This window comes from Dermacentor silvarum, chromosome 10 (assembly GCF_013339745.2).
Source record: "Dermacentor silvarum isolate Dsil-2018 chromosome 10, BIME_Dsil_1.4, whole genome shotgun sequence".
Classification (NCBI taxonomy): Eukaryota; Metazoa; Arthropoda; class Arachnida; order Ixodida; family Ixodidae; genus Dermacentor; species Dermacentor silvarum.
The window spans coordinates 123,594,710-123,609,695 of NC_051163.1; the positions used below are offsets into that span (position 1 = coordinate 123,594,710).

Below are 14,986 nucleotides of genomic sequence, written 5' to 3' on the forward strand. Positions count from 1 at the left end.
CTATAACACATCATTTAGTACTGCCTCGGACGCTCGGGCAGTCTGCAGCTGGTCGTTCGACCATTCGAAAAGTACTGTATGGTATGCGGTTATTATTAACCAAATTATTTTATTTGTGGGCTCAAACCTTGTACAGGAAACAAGGCAGTCATCCAATGTATCTACAGATAACAACTTGAACGCTTGCCGAAGTAAACAGCACGACTTATTCTCCAGCATAACGGTACCCACGCTGTTAGTATCGTCAAATGGTTCGCAATTTCTCGTTGAACCTACACCAGAGCTTAGAATTACAGTGCTGAGAATGCTGCAGTAACGTAACATTCGTGAAACGAATCTTCAGAAATACTTAACTGATATTCGAGGCTGATTGTAAGCTCAAACAAACGCGCGCACCTCGCGCTGGGTGCTCCGTTCGCCCTAACGCCAGCAGAAACTGCAGCCGCTTAATTACTTCAGACTTAAATTCCTTCACTACGCCTCACAGGACCATTCCCCACGTAGAAGACGCCATTTCATACTAAATAGACCGCTCGAGTGCGAAAAAATCCACCAGAAACTGCCGCCGATCGTATACCATAGCATACAACACGGGCGTTCGCCCAAGCCAGCATGCCAACTGCCCATAGATGGCGCCACTGGCTACGCAATGGCGGCGCCTATGAAAAAACGGTCTATAGTAACGAAATGTATCTTTTCTCCCCTATATCCGTTTTTAAACTATATAAGACAAGTGCGCCTATGGGAGTGTAATCGGTACCGGCATTCGTCGTCACTATAGCCGTTAGTTCACTATATACGAACACCCAATAACGATGTTGTGCTCTAATAATAAAAATAAAGAATTTGCTCAGTAAGCCATAAAAGAAGCGTCCCTGCTTCCTGGTCATTTTTGGGTCAGATATATTGCAAAAATAATATTAATAAATTCTGGGGCTTTACGTGTGGCAACCACCATCTGATTATGAGCCATGCCGTAGGTGAGGAATTCCGAGTTATTTTTGATCTACTGGGTATTTAGCGTCCGCCCAATGCACGGTACACGACCGTTTTTGCATTCCGCCCCATCGGAATGCGGCTGCCGCGGCCGAAATTGAATCTGCGACCTCGTGCTCAGCAGCGCGATGCCGTGGCCACTGAGTTACTGTGGTGGGTAGTGCAGAAACGTCCATTATACCCATTTCGCGGCGATTCTATGGGCGGCGCCATGTTTGATCACGTGGTGACGTTTTCATTGCTTGCCTCAACTGCCTCCGTTGCCTCTGTGTTAACAATGGATGTGCATGACGCCTGGTGTGGCTCAGCAAACCTCTGTTTCGGCGGATATTGTGGACGGTGAGAGGCTGAACGACACGAAGCTTTGACCACAGCTTCAGAGGAGATGTGAGCGCTTTCTGAGCTCATTGCGCCTAGTCCAAACGGCGGGAGCAGCGTATACGGCGCTTGTACTAAAAGCGGCGCTAGAAATGTATTACAAGCTGTCCCAAACCTTCAGCTTATGAATTAAATGAGGATCAGTGTGCTTTATTTTTTGTTATTAATTTGCAAACACTTTGAAGCAGTGGCCTGTCATGTGTCTGATTAAGTAAATTTCCTCGGTGTGGTCACTATCAGCCTCAAACAGCGACAGCCTCGTGCGCGCTGGGAGTCCGCGTTGCTCAGCTCGGACCTGCAGCACCAACTCTGGGCCGTCCAGCGAGCCGAGGAAGCCGCCAAGGGCCAACAACCCTTGGCCAAAGCCTAGGCAGGGTCTAGGCCCACCCCACCAAATCGCATGGCACTCAATAAAATTATTTGAATGAATGAATGGTCACTATCTGATTGTTTTCTGCCTAATTGCTCGATCGTGGGTGTGCTTAGTTGCGATAGATTTGGTCTTGCTGCGCAGCAAAACTTGGAACTTTTTTACTTTGTAATAGCTTGTTGCAAAGACTTAATAATTATCCCTGTTAACCGTCACGAAACGTTCAGCTTCGAACATTCGTGTGCTGTCGGTGTAGTCGCCGTTTGACATGCTTCGGCGCACTTATTCAAGTGTGCATGCATTCACTTATTCTTGACACGTTGGCGATAGAGTGGGCGTGTAAGTTTGCGTGTGAGTTGGGGTTGACGCGTGTAGATAACGCGCGAGAAACTTGCTGTCCCAGGAAGTGGCGCTGCTCCCTTTGCCAGGGTGTAACGAATGGTACTCACCCTGGCCGATGTTCCAGGGTTGAAGTAATTTCTTTAGAGTTTAACGATACAACGCTGCTGGATGAGTGTTTTTTTTTTATCCTCGGGGACATCGCGAAGGGCCGGCAACGCAGGCAGTCCTTATGTCGCAGCGGTCCGTGAGCTTGGTCACGCAGATTCATTCCGTTTCTTAATATGCCAGTTACAATTTTTGCAGCCAACTACTGCACGCGTATTCTCTCTACAACATAACATTTTGCAGCATGTATGGATCACTGTGCGTGAGCGAAAACCCAGTTGCATTTCCGACAGCTGATCGCCCAGAAGCAGGGCAGTGGTTTCGTATTCGTGCGCTTTTGCTGAGGCAACGTTCAGCGTGCCGCCGAAAGCGCCCTCTCGTTCCTCCCAAGCAAACTACTCGTCGAAAAGGGTTCATGCAATCTTAAATCACTCAAAACAAGCTGCTTTTTGATATTCGAATTCAACCTTGTGCTCATTAGGCGACCCTAGTTTCAGCCATTTAGCCGTTTATCCGAGTTCTGGCGTTGCTGAAAAGTCCCAGCACTCCTGTTACTTAGCCATTAGCTGGTTGATTTGATTTATAAGTGCTCGTTTTGACAGGCGCACTGTCCTAACGTTCCGGTACGCAATCACAATAGTAATTTTTGTCCCCAAAATTTAACCAGTGGGCATCCTGTAAAGCGTGTTTTGCCTGCTTAGCAGTGAGCTCAGCAAGAAGCTGTCTTAAAGAAGAAATGAGTTGGAGATTCCTCGCAATACTATTCAGGAACACAGCCTCTCGCTTGCGATGTCAATATATACCTTAGGCAGTTTCCAAGTAGTTTCGAAGCTCTAATACCAGGTCAGCGGAAGCACACTATATTTAATGGGATTCTATATAAAAGCCAATGGTGTGTACAGTGGTGTGTCGGAATTAGGCCAAATACGAGTACGCACTTCTCCATGGAATTAGGGCCTTTCACTAGCGCAATTTTTCTGTCAATTTTCGTAATAACTACCATCTAGATAGCGTCACACGCTGTGGATAATTTCATCAAAAAGGAAGAAAACAAAACTCCGTTGCTTGGAGCTTAGCTTTACAGAAACTTCCGCCATGCGGGAGGCGTCTAGGTATGAAGAGACAATGGAACGCCTGCTTCGTTTTTTGTACAAGTTATGACACCGAGTGTGACGTTCTTCGAACGCTGTTGACCCCGCTGGCCTCTAAACAAATTTCAGACAAATATTCTTGGACTTTGGTCTCAGGCGTCGCAGAATCACCATGCAATGCGGTCATGGCTGTAATTTCTGGAATTGACCCATTTGAACAGAGCAATTGTAGGTGGGACGGGCGACACCACGTGTCCCCGCTGCTAATCTCTCCTACTTCCTTCCGTTGACAAGATTTCGGCTAAATATGGCTCAGCGGGCGTTCTCCAAAAGCGAAGGGCGTCTCAATAGCCCTGCTAGCTTGGTTGACGAGCAACATAAACATTGTTCTTCGTTTACCAGGCTGGCCTATAAGCCGCTATCAGCTCCGGAACACTGGACAAATGTCCGAATCGCCGATGTTGCCATAACGCCCGCTTACGTTATGTCTGGGAACGGTGGAGCCAATGTCGCGGAAATCGGGACGGGCAGCTTGGCCTAGTTGATCTTAAGTGCGGTAGAAGAGCTGCAGAATCAATCAATCAATCAATCAATCAGTAAATCGATCGATCAATCAATATGTACTTATATATCGAAATGAATACATATAAGCCATCTGCCCCGATAGCCTACATTAGCTGATGGCAAGTCGAGTGATAAATACATCAGACAGGTAAGCAGTGCAAAAAATAATAAATGATTCGGATACAAATGTACCAATGCTGCGCGAAAGATGTGCACAGAAAAGAAGACTGGCAAATCAGTTGTGCAAAAGCCCGCTAGGTGAAGGATGTTTTATGAAATGGAAAAATTGACACTGACTTGCAATTCCTTTGCATTTCTGTGTTAATGACAGTATGTTGTAACAGCGGTTGCCGTGTTTATTGTCAAGACTCTTAAAACATCTTCAAGCCTTGGCATGCTTTTCTGCGCTATACTTTGGAAGAAATAAAGTAATTTGATTGATTCATCGAGTAACATAAAGCTACAAAGGAAGCCAGAATAGGTTATAGAAAAAAAAGATTTTGCCGCACGAATCGATTGACGAAAATTTCTTTGATCTTTCCGAATTTGCATAATTTGCGCCATGTGAGCGTGATTTCAGCTTCTTGACATCGATGCTTTGAATTAGGAATGAAAAATCTTGCCACCATGATTCAGTCAGGTCGCTTTGTCGCCTACCTCAGCGTTCCATTCTTCCGCGCAAGCAGTCAAGGTTCTTTAGAATTGAGCGTATGATGGTAGGATTGAATCGTGTGCCTTTTGTGGGCCAGGCGGGATGTAGCGTTCCTTTTGTCAAGCGTGGAGAGTCTGTCATTGCGTTTCAAAAATGCAATCTGTCTCTTTCCGGCCGAGTTCTTTCCGTGGAGAACAGATGAAAAACATAAACTCGGGCCTTTCTGTGCGCGACGTTGTGGAAAAAAAAGTGGAACACGACTTTATTTTGTTGTTGCGTTCGTGTTCGTCCCCGTACAATGTACCGGTCTATTTTTGTTACTGCGGATGTCTTTCAGCTGCTTGCGGGCGCGTCGTCCCAAGACGGCACGCTATCAATAAGACGGCGATACTGGCGGGAGGTGAAATATATTGCTGTCTAGAACAGCTGCGGTTTCGGAAATAGAAGGACGGGCCCTTCTTTCACAGCAAGACTCAAGCTCGCACGCACTTAAAGAAAAAAAATCAAGTTTTGGAGGTATAACGTCTAGAAACCACACGGTGGATTACGAAGGACGTCGTAGTCGACGACTTTGGATTAATTGTAGCCGTCAGGCGTTCTTTCGTTCTTTAAGTGTACTCGAAGCGCGGTAAATTAGCATTTCGTATCACTCCACCATCGGAATGCGGCAGCCGCATCCGGGGATGGAACTCGTGACCTCGGACTCAGCAGCGTAACGCAATAACAAATGAGTCACCGCGGAGGGAACCGAATGAATAAATAAAATAAAATAAAATAAAATGAAGTGACCGAAAAGAGTTGTGAAATAAACAAGTGAGTTAGTTAAATTGCATGCTCATCGTACTACGGCAGACAAGAACGTATATATGAGAAACTGATCGAGGAAAAAAAAAAGAAATAAAAAAGAAGATAGTTGGCTAAGAAAAAAAAAAGTTGTGAATACAGTTTCTCCAGACACAAAATGTAATAGAAAAATAAGTTCGAGCTACTACAGCATTAAGCAAAAATTATTTCCAGAGAACCGGCGTAACGAAAAGATTTACTAAGCTAGGGGTTCCGGTATGAAGGTCATTAGAAAAAGGGAAGGTACTCGAAAATGAATGTAAACACGCAAACATATATTTTTACTTTATGCCTAATATGAAGGATCACGAGCGTGTGCAACTCATGGCACTGTATGATTGTTTAGGAATGTGCACTCTGTTCTGAAGCTTTTAAATGCTTTGACTCTAGGAGTTGACGCTGCGCTGAGCCCTTGCCGTGTGCTTGTAAAGCACAGCCTCTAGGCGAACCTGCCTGTGAGAAGTACCTCAACCGCCACGACGGCTAAGTAGCTATGGCGTTTGGCGCTAGGAACGAGGTCGGGGATTAGTTTCGCAGCCGCGGCGACCGCGTGTCGAAAGAGTCGAAAAACAAACACGAGAAACAAAAATGAGAAACAAAAACGAAAAAGAACAGCGAAAAAGAACGCGCTTGTACCGTGCAGAGCGTGCACGTTAAAAAGCCCCAGAATCCAAATTAATTCGGCTCCCTCCAGCCCAGCGTCCGTCAACAGAAGAAAAAAAAAGATGAATAAATAAACGAATTGCCTCAGCCGGCGGGGCGCCGCATGCGAAAGAATGTTGCGCTTTAGCGGTTTATAGCAGGCTGCTGTGACGCAACGCACGTTTTGCGGATCGGTTTAAAACCGCGCGAAAGCCTGCGCCGCTTAGCGTACCAGTTAAAAATTAATATTCACGGGATATGAGAAGATACCCCTCGCACAAGAGGGGATGTTGACTGCCACGCAGTGTCCGCAGCGCTTTTGTTATTTCTGTTTTTTTTTTTTAAGCCGAGTTCTTGTGGAGTGCGGGCTTAAAGCTGTCCAGCTGTATAAGTACATTACCCTTCCGCAAGACTGAAAACACTTAACGCAAGAGGAAACTTGGTTATCAATACTTGCTGCTGGGGTAACTGGTTAACCTTATTACGCAAAGTTACTTTGCGTAATAATGAAACTTGGTTAGCTAGAAAAGACGCAACTATACGAAACACACGTGCCGACGCCACCTTGAAGTTGCCGCATTAGCTCGCGATGGCATTGGCTCGGGCTTGCTTAGTTCTTTATTGTTGAAGATAGACTACGTCATACAGTTTCTCACAATGTTACCTAGAGGGAAAATTGATGCTGTGACGCTGTTGCATGTAGGGTGCCTCGATGCCAGCCCATCGAGGTATATGCTAGTTGTATGAGAGAGAGAGAGAGAGATAAATGAGATGCGAAAGGCAGGGAGGTTAACCGGAAGGTAAATATCCAGTTTGCTACCCTACACTAGGGAAGGGGTAAGGGGAGACAGAAAGATAAAGAAAAATGCACACACCTAGAGAGGGAGATAAAGAAAAGAAAAAAAAACACATACACACACACACAAAGGAACTCAGGAGCGTCACAGTCGTTCAAACAGGTCGCTTGACCGGAGGAACTTCAGTAGCGCCCTCGTCGCCTTCTGCTGTGAAGACCGTATCAGTCGGCATTCTAAAATCGTCTGCTCAGAAAGCGGCCGGTCGTCGAGGCGTGCCAACTCCGTTACGAGCGACTGTCTCTGGGAGCTGTAGCGGGGACAATGACACAGGATATGTTGGAGTGTTTCCTCGCTGCCGCAAGTATCACAGGCAGCACTGTCGGCCATTCCGATGCGACAAGCAAAAGCATTCGTAAAGGATACTCCAAGCCACAGTCGGCAGAGAGCAGTTGTCTCGATTCGAGGAAGTCCAGATGGAATGCGTAGTCGGAGGGATGGGTCCAGGCGGTGCAGTCGAGTATGTTGGAAACCAGGTGTGTTCCACATGGCTCGTGTGGAATCACGCGCGATTATGCGAAGCTTTGTTACTGCATCGGCTCTTGATAGCGGGATGGGTTCCTTCACAGCATTTTCGTGAGCCCTCCTCGCAGCTTCATCGGCCTGTTCGTTGCCCATGATGCCGCAGTGGCCTGGGAGCCACTGAAAAGTGATGTCATGTCCTTTTTCTGCCAGTTGGTGACAAAGGTGTCTTATTTCCAGCACAAGTTGGTCTTGTTGTCCACGACGTAGAGCGGATAGCAGACAATGCAGGGCGGCCTTTGAATCTGTAAATATGCTCCATCTTCGTGGTAAGTCTTCGTGAATTATGTGAAGTGCGCAGCGAAGTGCAGCAAGCTCCGCCGCAGTCGACGTTGTCTGGTGAGAAGTTTGAAACTGAAGGGTCACAGCTTTTGCGGGGAAGATTACAGCCCCTGTAGATCCGTCAAGAGTTGTCGAGCCATCAGTGTAAATGTGAAAATGGTCCTTGTATGTCTCGTGCAGCATGAGGAGAGATAGCTGCTTGAGAGCTGGGGACGAGAGTCCTGCTTTCGTTCGAATCCCTGGTACCGAGAGTCGAACTTGCGGACGAGCCAAACACCAAGGAGGTGATAGCAGTCTCTCGGCAGGCGTATAATCTCGAGGGAGGCAGTCACGGTACGCCGATATCGCCTGGCAAAAGGAGGCATTGGGTCGGTCATTCGGCAGAGTGGCGAGGTGATGGAAAGGGGAGCGGGCAATGTGCCTGATGTGTGCTCTGAGCACTTCCAATGTCATATGAGTTGTCACTGGGTAATCTTGAGCTATTGCAATTGTTTCCGTTGTCGATGTGCATCGTGGCAATCCAAGACAAACCCTTAGTGCCTGCGCCTGAGCACTTTCGATTGTGCGGATGTTGCTTCTGCAGGTATTGCTCAGTACAGGTAAGCTGTATCTCAGATATCCGAGAAACAGTGCCCTGTATAGTTGTAACATTGCGTGTACTGACGCTCCCCACGTTTTCCCTCCAAGAAACTTGAAAACGTGTGAAATGGCCATTAGGCGCTTCTTCAGGTAGGTCACATGGGGACTCCAGTTGAGGTCTCGATCAATGATCACCCCTAAGAATCTATGCATCCTGGTGTAACAGATGTTTTGCCCATTGATGGATATGGCGTAAGGCGTCATTGACTTCCGCGTAAACGCGACCAGCGCACATTTCTCAGGTGAAATCTGGAGGCCTTGCTCGCTGAGATACGCCGATATTGATGTCGCAGATTTTTGAAGTCTCGCGCGCACCTGAGGACGTGTTACACCTGACGTCCACACGCAGATGTCATCGGCATACATTGATATATGGACAGCATTTGGTATGCGTTCCACGAGACCGACAAGAACAAGGTTGAATAGTGTGGGACTCAAGACGCCACCTTGAGGAACACCACGGTATGTGCAGTGTAGAGACGTCGGACCGTACTCGGTCTGCACAAAGAATGACCTCATGTGTAAGTAGTTGCGGGTCCACCGGTACACGCGGCCACCAAGGCCAACCGATTCCAGAGCATCAAGTATGGCATCATGAGCAACATTGTCATAAGCTCCTTTTACGTCCAGAAACATAGCGACCGATAATCGTTTACATCTCTTTTGATGTTGGACGTAAGTGACCAGATCGATGACGTTATCGATGGAGGAGCGGAGACGTCGAAAGCCGGCCATAGCATTTGGATAAACTTGGTAGCGTTCCAGGTACCACTCTAATCTGGCAAGGATCATGCGTTCCATCACCTTCCCTACGCAACTTGCCAGCGCGATTGGGCGGTATGACGCGAGCTCGAGTGGTGACTTGCCAGGTTTGAGGAGTGGCACCAGGCGGCTTGTCTTCCATTCTTGAGGAACGTTTCCATCCTGCCAGGATTCATTGAATATATCCAGCAAGGCATTTCGCGCTCGCTCACCCAGGTGGCACAAGATGCGGTACGATATGCCATCTGGTCCAGGAGACGACGGCCGATTACACAAAGGAAGAGCCGCATCAAGCTCCTCGGTGGTGAAAGGCAAGTCCATGCGTGAGTCCCGTGTATGCGGCTCAATGCTATCCGTACCAAGGGGGCCTGTGTAGGTTGATTGACCTGCAATCTTTCTGCAGAAATCTTCCGCTACCTCGATGTCCTCTCGACGTTGGAAAAGTGCCAAGGCTTTGAATGGCACGCGTTGTTCGGGAGACGTACGTAGGCCTCGCACGGTTCTCCATATGTGAGAAAGAGATTTTCGGGGGTCTAGGGATTCACAAAATTTTGCCCACCGTTGAGATTCCAGTTTGGCCATTCGGCGCTGGATTTTCTTTTGCGTGCGTCTGGCTATTCTGAGATCATGGATGGACTTAGTGCGTCGGTATCTTCGCTCGGCCCGCCGACGAATCGCACGGAGTCGCTCTAACTCCACGTCGGATTCGGAGAACCTTGGATTGCATTTCAGCGTGCACATCGCATTCTGTGTTGCCTCCTTGATAGCATGCTGAAGGCCAGAAGGGAGACCGTTGCGACAAGCTTCTTCCATGCTGGTTTCGAATGCAGACCAGTCAATTCGCCGGATTGTGTTTGGCGAAAGGCAGCTGGCCAAACCCTTGATCTTAAGGTAACTGGGGATATGATCACTCCCATGTGTCTCAATGTCTAAAAACCACTTTACACGAGTAGCCAAGCGACGTGACACAAAAGCCAAGTCTAAGCAACTGCTGTATGATGAGCCTCGTAAAAAGGTAGGGCTCCCATCATTAAGAAGGGACAGTCCATGGTCAGATGCGAATGAAGCCAATCGTCGGCCGGTTGCGTTAATTTTAGAGCTTCCCCAGATAGGATGGTGGGCGTTAAAGTCTCCTGTGATAATCCATGGACCAGGGGTTGCTGTCAAGATGTCTTCAAGTCTCTTGCTATCAAACCTGGGTTGAAGGGGATAAGTAGGTACCCACCAGTGTAAAGGCTACCTTTTTCTTCTTAACAGTCAGGCAAACATACTGATTCTCATCATGAGGTGGCACTTGCTGAACGACGTAGGTAAGCTCCCGACGAATAAACACAACGACCTTGCTGCTTTCGCTGCAAGTTGAGGACATGATTGATTCGTAGCCGGATAGACGGATTGGGTTTGATAATTTCGGTTCACAGATTACGATGATTGGGAAACGGTTAGAATGTACAAACTGACGAAAATCAGGCATCCGACATCTAAGTCCTCTGGCGTTCCACTGGATAATAGATGCCTCTCTGACCTCTTGGCGGAACGATTGGTGATTGCCATCCATGGTTCTACTCGAGGGCTGCTAGGACTGGGCTCAGCGCGTCCAGCACTTGCAGGCCACTTCGAGCGGCTGGGGTTGCAATACTTGTCAGTAGCTCTTTAATGACATTCATGAGGGACCGCAGCATCGGTATGATCTGTCGGTCAACCCTTGGTACTTCATCCACCGAAGTGTGCGTGGAAGTAGACATCAGGCGGGGAGGCTCCTTGGCAGGCTGTGTGCGCGGAAGCGCAGGCCAGTCTTCCGCGGCTTTAGATTTGTCAGTCTCAATCCTCTTCGTGCTGGTATGTTTACTTGCACTCGAAGGTAGTGGGTTGGGTGCGTCTTGCGTATGATTAACACCACGTCTTGTACGCTTGCGTCGACGATTACGCCGGCGTCGTACAGTCTCAGCAGCTTCCCTATGGGATGAGCTGTCTCGGACCATTTGTTTAAGCACGGCAATTTCTCTCCGGATTTTCGGGCACTCTTTGGATGAGGCATCATGGGATCCATCGCAGTTATTGCACTTTAAATGTGTTGCGCGGCAAGCGTCCACAGTGTGCGACTCAGCGCAGCGTGGACAAACCGTACTCTTTGTACAGACGCCCTTGACATGACCGATCTTCATACAGTTATGGCACTGAAGTGGCTTGGGCACGAATGGGCGAACAGCATGTCGGAAGTGGCCAACCTTGACATGCGAAGGAATGGAATCGCCCTTGAATATCAACTTCACGCAGCGGGAGTTGCCAAGGCGGAGCACATGTGTGATGATAACTCCTTCGGTCACTGGTTTGATGAGGATTGGCAGATCCGAGTTCGCTATGGCCAAATCAATGTCGTAAATGACGCCCGCCATGCTGGATTCGTCCAATGGTACACTGCGGTCGGACTTTGATGCCTCCCAAATCGGTTATTTTCCGAAGCTTGTCCAACGCGCTACAATTTGTCGCGTCCACAGCGAGGATATTCTTTCGCGTGTTTATTCGAACTTCCCTTATGTCATTCGGCGCCACCCCCTCGAGGAACATGGAGAGAGCTTGCCTGTTAAGCGTTCGGAGGCTGACGGAGGAGTCCTCGGGTACGAAGAGGACTGAGTGCGGCCAGCGTTCAATTTTTGTCTTCATTGTTAATGTCCTCGCTGGTGAAGACACCTTGAGAAACCTTCTTTTGGCTTTCCTGCTCATCACAGACTCAAAGCTGTCATCCGACGAGTCGTCGCCGGCGACCGAGTACAGTTCGGTGTCCTCACTGGTGGTAGACCAGGAACCTCGTTTCCTCGACGAGCTCGCCATGGTTGACCTTTGGCCGGGTGTCACCGCAGTTGACTCCGCGTCCATAGCCACAAGGCAGCGAGCCTCGCTGATGACCTCGCTGGTGCTGGACCAGGCGCGTTGATTCCCCGGGGAGCTTGCCATAGCAGACCTCAGGCAGGGCGGGCCTGTGGAAGGCTCCGCGTCCGTTGCCACGAGGCAGGGAGCAGCGTCCCCGAAAAACGTGGAAAACTTGATCAAAATGCAAGGAACAGAGATAGAAGCGTTCTATCAAACAGGCACTTCGTCCCTAGTTGTATGCGTACGAATGTCGGGATATGGTAGCTTCTGATTGGCATCGTTTCCAGAAAGCCACGAGATCTTGAAGGTGCGCCTGGCTAGCACCGTTCCGTCTGTCGTAAGAGTTGATTCTAGAACAGTGGGTAACGAACATTGTATTTTTTTCTTTAATGTTACACAGAACGTGCTTTATTCAATCGTGAGGACTTGTGCTTGTATGTACATTTATACGAAACGTGAAAACTATTGGCAGACCGCTAAAGTTGCAGGACAGGCGACAAAGCCTGCGACAAATTTGACCGTCTGATTTTTTTTTATGCAACCTGATGTGGCAGACTACTCCGTCGTCTTGAATAAAGGAGGCACGCAAGACGACCGAAAGACGAAGACACGGCTCTTAACAACTGAAGGTTTATTGCACGTGCATTATGGCACGCAATGCATTAGCGCTATGCTTCAAAGAATGTAATACTAACTAACCCATCAGTCTGTCCTTTTAAAGTTCACATTAAGCGAAGCGAAATTTGCAGTAGTTTAACTTCGCTAACTGTGAGAGATGGCCAGAGGGTACCGTTATAAGCCTGTTGTCACACCAGGTATACGCTTGCTGCGCGTCTTAAAGTGCGCACAACAAGTAGTATTCCGCCCTGTTATTCCAAAAACCAATTCTGGGATCCATCGTGCCAGAACGGAGACCTGATTATGAGGCGCGCCATAGTAGAGGACTCCGGGTCAATTTTACGGTTCTCTAAAGCTCACCTCAATACAGTGTTTTTTGCATTTTGCCACAAGGAAACTGCGGAGGAACATAAACATTGATTAATTTAGTTGGTCGATTGATTGGTTCATCAATTCATTTATTGGACTTCACGCTCTAAAGAAACGCCTGGGATTTGGAGTCGCGGTAGCTGAGAGCATGGGGCTGTTTTCGTCGGGATATTTGAGGTGCAACGGAAGTTTTGGTATATACGAGGGTATTTGTATTCTACCGCCATAGGCCACTGTGGCAGGGTAACGAACCAGCGACCTCCTTCTGAGGAAGCACTCGAGAGCACCGACGAGCACGAAGAACATTATCAGCCTGAGCGAGAAAATAAAACCTCGGAGAAAATATTGAGCGAGCGCTCACGCGCGAATAAAATTTCGGCGGGAGCGGGCATGCGAAAGATAAGTCGAACACGTGTTCTCTGGGAGTTGCATTTGCGCTGCAGTGGACTTAAGATTGCGATTATGATAGCGACGACGAAAAAAAAAGCACCCAGTATGGCGATATCATGAAAGTTTTTCAGCGCTTTTTTTGGGCAACCAACGTTAATTTCGCCGAGAAATGTTTAGTCGTGTGTTTGCGTAGTCGCGATCAAATAGCCCAGCTTTCGGGCTTACACTTCAGGTATACGCTGCGGGGAACAGCGCTTCAGCCTTCCCTTCGCGATTTACCTAAATTCTGAGGAAATCGTACACGCTACAAATATGCTGCTCTTCTGGAAGCTTATGAAATTGAGTACGCATGTATCACTTTTCCGGTTGAACGCCGCCGTCAATCCAATGGGCGTGTAGGATATACTTACTTAACCGTGAGCGTTAGACAGGAAGTGGTGAAGGCAGCGCGTTCTGTCGCGAGTTTCATTCGATTTCGCGATTGTCGTAAGAGCAGCGAGCCGATGTCTCGGCCGATGTTGCCGCTCGGTTGGCCACGCTGTGCGGCCGCAGCGTCAGTGAGGCCCGAAGCAACGTACCGGCAGCGTCGCCGCGTCGCTCCTTGGGACGATCCGGCCGCGCCTGATGCACGCGAGAAGATGGAACGTCCGACGACACTCGTACCGTCCCGGTGAGTGGCCCAGCTGGGCGAGGAGGCGCCGGACGTGTTCGCTCGTACACGCCTCGCAATACACTAGTGTTACGAAGGCTAGACTGTGAGACATATGCTGATGAACGCTTGTGTCTAGGCTGTTTGGTTCTTGAACGTGGCAGCCACGCGTGGGCTGCATAGTTGTGACGCGAACACGAAGACAAACACGAAGACATTGTGCATCACCCTGTGTGTATCCTGTTTTTTTCTTCTCGTGCGTTTCATGTCAACTATGCAGCGCAACATGGCTTCCATATGCAGATGCTTTGCAGCGCTAAGATGTTGTGGAAGGGGGAGCAAACCAGGCGCTGTCTATTTTTTGCCCGCGTCGTAGCGGGCTACAATCTCTCAACTACGAGGCGACACTGACAGCGCCAGATTGAGTGACGCTATTATAATGAGGATGCCGACCATGCCGCTCGCGCATGAAGAGTTTCCGTTTTCTGCGAGATGTAGTTTTTGATCGCGGCACGCCCATTACGGAAAGCTCGGAGGCCTGTCGAGATGTCACGCGCAGTTCCTTCGCGGATATTGCGTCCTGCAGGTCAGCAAGACAAGGTCCCAGGTTCGATTCACTGCCACACAGCTCACACCACGGCGGAGGCGAAAAACAGTAACGTCACTGTGTATATGTTACGGTGCGCGCAGAAGACTACGCGTGATGAAAATTTATGCACAGCTTAGCTTGCACAGGCGCAGGTTTCGATAATTGAAGCCTGTCAATGAATCAAGATATCGAGGTTCCCTTTTGTGACGCCGGTATATGTGGCAGTAGAATACGGCAGTTGTTTCTTCCGCGTAGTTAGCCCTCTACTTACATTTTCTTTTATGTGTTGCCGAACAAGTACGCCGCCCTCCGGCTTCTTATTTCGTTTTGATTTCAAATCGTATATATCGGACTGCTGCTCTGTTCAATACGAATCATCTTATCTCTGGTTGTCTCAAGTGCGCCCATCAACCAACCGCGACGACGTCACTGCTGTTCGCTATACTGAACGGATCGAC

At 48.6% G+C, this 14,986-nt stretch overlaps 1 protein-coding gene across 1 annotated transcript in view; it reads left to right on the forward strand.

Moving 5' to 3' along the window:
- The window catches only part of LOC119466573 (muscle calcium channel subunit alpha-1), a 456,872-nt gene that overhangs the window by 200,549 nt on the left and 241,337 nt on the right, over positions 1-14,986 (forward strand). The window lies entirely within an intron of this gene.